Source organism: Meleagris gallopavo, chromosome Z, assembly GCF_000146605.3.
Source record: "Meleagris gallopavo isolate NT-WF06-2002-E0010 breed Aviagen turkey brand Nicholas breeding stock chromosome Z, Turkey_5.1, whole genome shotgun sequence".
NCBI lineage: Eukaryota > Metazoa > Chordata > Aves > Galliformes > Phasianidae > Meleagris > Meleagris gallopavo.
This window is the reverse complement of record NC_015041.2, coordinates 63392713-63397303: the sequence shown is the minus strand read 5'-3', so window position 1 is coordinate 63397303 and position 4591 is coordinate 63392713. Positions and strand designations below refer to the sequence as shown.

The window sequence follows — 4591 nt, the reverse complement described above, 5'->3', positions numbered from 1 at the left end:
TACACGGAGTCCGGCTTCGTCTTTCACCTTCAGCTCAGGAATGTTTCACAGTACTGAGAACCTCACGTTCTGAATCAGTACTGGCATGCAGGTGTGAAGAACTACGCTATTAAACTGTCCCTTGTTTAATGGTTAAAAAGGAGAGCTGGAACCGGAGGAGCAAGTTAAAAACAAAATAACAACAGCTCATTCCTAGGTGGTGGCTGGAAGAAGCAAGCAAGAATCCTGGGCAGAAATCCACTGTTGTGTGTCTCTGTGCTCCGGGGAGGGCCTCTTAGTAAAGACTGCAGCAAATAACTGCTTTGCCAGAATGCTTCACCGATGCCATGATAGCATTCACATACACTGTTTAATGCACATGTTGGAACATCCTGACCCACAGAACATCAAACAAAGGTTGCAGGATGTTTCCATGTGTACTCTGTGACTTCCATCAAAAGCAAACACTGAGAACAAAAGGTTCTTCCAACTTTATGTTTGACAGCAGCATGTTTTAAACAAGATTCTCATCCTGAAAGCAAGACCCCACTGACAAAGATGGTTATCAGACTGACACAGGTCACTCTGCCTTTGCTCAGCCTTGTCAAAACCTCATCTGGAGGACTTCACTCTTCAGGACAAGAAGGACATGTACTGTACCAAGAGCAGGGATGACTCATAACAGTGATGGAGGGACAGAGGAACAAAAGCATCTCTCATACGAGGAGAGGCTTGAGTGTCCACAGTGGAGAACGAATGCTCAGGGGGTCTTATCCACGTGTTTAAGTTTGCAACAGAAGGGTGTAGATGTCAGCAGAGAAGAGGCAACAGATACTGAAAACATTTTTTCTTATGTTGAAATGCACTGTGAGATTGGTAAATGACTGGAACGCGTTGCCCAGAGAGGCTGTGTGTCTCTATTCTTGAGGATATTCAAAACCCAACTGGACACTGGACATCATTCTTTATTTTTCAGTCATGAGCACATTTAAGTACTATCGACTCTCGCTTCTGAACCATCCTTACAAAGTCTATTGCCACTGCACTGAGATGGTAACAGATGTTCACAAATTTTTAATAGTAAGAAAACGACCTACTCATTTTAAAGTTGCTGGATTAATGTCAGGAAGAATGAAATTATTTTAGAAACAGATGTCTGTCACAGTGATCTGCGTGGTTACTGCAGCATGGACAGATTTTAACCAAAAGACACTGTGTCCTGGGTGACCTTATCTTGGGTTAACACGACCTGAGAAAACACAAACATGTTACTGAAGCACAACCAATGTTCTGCGCATAACCTTCCATAACACTATCAAGATCTCTACTGTTTTCTTTAGCAGTCCAGATGGTAGACAACCATCTGAGAATGAAAACATCCCATTTTTCGTACTTGTTTTCATTCAATCTGCCTTTGTAGTCTCCTTGTGAGATATGTCCTGACAGAATCCTCAGTAATTTTATCTGAAGGTTTTTTATGAGCTTTCCACTTCGTAAGATCAGACAAACATTGCAAAGGGCTCTTGACTCAAACTGACTTGCAAGGAAGAATTTGGATCTCAAGTATGTTCCTCTCACTTCAGCTTTGCAGTACGCTCGATCCTGCTTTCCTATAATACAGTTACTTATCATATAAAACAACTCCTATTTATGAGGAGAAAAAAAGCCACGTCTAACTTCTTTTTCACCGTCCTTCTCACTGGGGTCACTTGTACTACAAACTGAAGAAAGTTGGCTTTCTTGCAGATGGGCTTCTGGAGACAAACAAAAAGCTGAACAGCTTCTTATTTGACCACAGTCACCTGGAAAAACATTTCTCTACTAATTCAAGTGCACATCCACATCGTGAACGTTAGTGGGTGCGTGGGTGCCTCCTGTGAGTCTGTATACATCAAACTAACCTTGGACAAGAAGATCAACTATAACCACTTTCATCGTTAAATGACTCTCTTTCACTCTCCTGCTCCAAATGTGAAGTTTAAGAGAATGATCAAATTATGTAAGTGAGGTGCATGTCTCACTTTTTAGCATGAAAAAATAACTGCTAATGGTAATATTGCTAATAATAAACAGACGCATTCAAATGTTATAATTTCAAGGAGTTGCTGCCTAACTTACAACATTAATATTTCACTGAAAAATACTTCTGTTTAGAACTTTTACGTTTTTCCAAATGCACTAAACTAACAATATAATGTATTTTCTCTGACAAACATATTATTTATTATTACCTATTATTCTTACGGGCCAGCCTCAATAAGCAGCTGTGTACCACACATTTGCTCACTGTGGAAAACAGAGCATCATCTCCAACTCAGCCAGAACTCTCAGTTGAAAGAAAAGACTGCTCTTCGTGATCATCCTCCTCAAGGGGAAGACAACTATAAAGTCAACTCCAGGCATAACTTACCAAATTATGAAACTAGTTTTATAAGGCTAAGGTACTATTTTTAGTGGGGAAAAGAAGATAAATAGCATTTCATGACTCGTATCCCTTGACTTAAAAAAGTCCCCGCAGAGGGGACAGCCTCTGAAAAGACTGATGTGTGGCTCATGGCAGAGAGCGGAAGATGACAGAGTTTCTGCCGTTCAAGAAAAATACAGGCTTATGTCAAATGTATTGTGGAACTTCATCTGAAAAGAGAGAAATTCTAGCTATGCTGCTAATCAAGATCCATCCTTCCAAACAAAACATGCGCTGTCTGCATGCCTTCTGCTCTCATACAACACCCATATACATGTGAATTTTGGGCTGTTTCATTATTACCACCATTATTACTGCCTTTGAGGCAGCAGTAAAACCGGTATGAGACCTGTTTTTGTTTGGTTGTTTTTTTTTAAATTCCTTTTTCCTCCTTTTTCATTTTATTTGGCTTTGCAAGACACTACAGAAGAGTCTTTCTTTGATTCTTTCTTTTCTTTTTGTGGATGCTTTTCCAAGAAAACCACTAACAGGTTTGCCGCTTCCCTGAGCCAGTTTTCACGATCAGCTCAGATAATGATAGTTTCATAGCAAATCTGGATTGCAGAGCTGTGTGACAGACACTCTTTCATGTTCGTAGCCAATTGCTTACCCATCTCCTCCAAGAAGATTTTTAGAACTCCTCCAATCACAGGCTGTATGTATCAACACTTCTGCTGGTTTACTTGTCTTCCTCTTCCACTGCTTTAGGGCTCCCAATGCATTTAAACTGGATTTCAGCAGAACATGGGGCAGGTACTGGAAGCTGCTTTAGCAGAGCACTGTGGCCTTCTTTATGGCAGCTGAACATTTTGCTAAGCACCTTTAGAGGAAAAATCCCTGAACGCCCACATGTGCTGCCCTTGCTCACTGTTGAAAACAGTGTATTCCTGCATGAAGAACTACAGTGAAGGCTTCCTCTGCTCTGCCAGTAGGTTTGGGAGAAGACATTAACAAGCACTAAGTCAACGTCTTGGCTAAAACCAGTAACAGAACGTTACATCCCACTTTGGAACACTATCAACTGACTGACACACACAAAAAAAGAGAAGAAAAGAAAGAAAAAAAGAGGGAGAAGTGGCAATAAGATCTTCGGACAAGCCTTGTCACAAGTCCCTTAAGACAGGTAGTAACATTAGCTAGTACTCTCTCCACACCTTTCTGGTAATGATGACACAGGGAGATTCCACAATATTCCCTCTTGAAGATGCTTGCCAGAAAACCTCTTTAAATTTTCAGTAAGTATGTTTAGAAAAAAATGCTTGACCTCCCTATAAAAAGTATCTACACCAGTAAATGTTTTTTACCAGTCAGTAGGAGACATCAAGGGTAAGAGGAAAACATATTGAGCAAGAGAGGACAGGGCGACTGAGAGAGAACCAAACCAAACAGGCAGCAAAGCTGGGGAGCAAATGTTGTTACTGGGGAGGGAGGGGAACTGGGAGATGCTAGTGACGGACAGCTTAGCACAAGAAATTACAACAAGTATTTGTCTCAGAACGACAGAAGTCTTTCTGAGTCTCAGAAAAGGCAGACAAAGAGGGCTGAGGGAAGAAGAGGAAAGAAAGATAAGCACTGCAGTGGAAAAGTGAAACAAAGCCACATGATTTTTCAGAAGACTTGTTTTTCTTTTCCAAGCAGTTACAGGCAATTCAGCCAAGGAAGGGAAATCAACACATACAACCTTTTCCAGCATTCAAGCCAGTATTTCAGAAAATCTTCAAATGCAGATTAAGAAAACTAACTTGAGGAAGAAAAGTTTTCACCATGACATCATGGACAGCATTTCGACTTGTAAGTTAATACCTTCTGAAGTACCATCAAACACTGGCTTTTTTGAGAAAAGAAGTAGAGGAGATGGAGAAACATCATCAATCATGCAGTACCTATAATGGCTAAGCTTTAAAGTAAATAAAAGCTGTTGAGACCTTACTACATGGAATTCAAATGTCCTCAGTGTTTTATTGATTATTGGCAAGCAACCAGGGCAGAATCTGATGTCCTTCCACATTCCCAGATTCCTGGTTGATACAAACCTAAGAGCCTCTAACGACTCATTTTTCATTTCAGGAGCTTCTGAGGTGGCTCCTCTGGGTTCAATTTGTTGCATGTATACAACAAGCCACTGCTGTTTTTCTTTTCTTTTTTTAA

At 40.6% G+C, this 4591-nt stretch overlaps 1 protein-coding gene across 1 annotated transcript in view; it reads right to left on the bottom strand.

Annotated features, from left to right (window-relative positions):
• The window catches only part of DGKQ (diacylglycerol kinase theta), a 62882-nt gene that overhangs the window by 35979 nt on the left and 22312 nt on the right, over nt 1–4591 (bottom strand).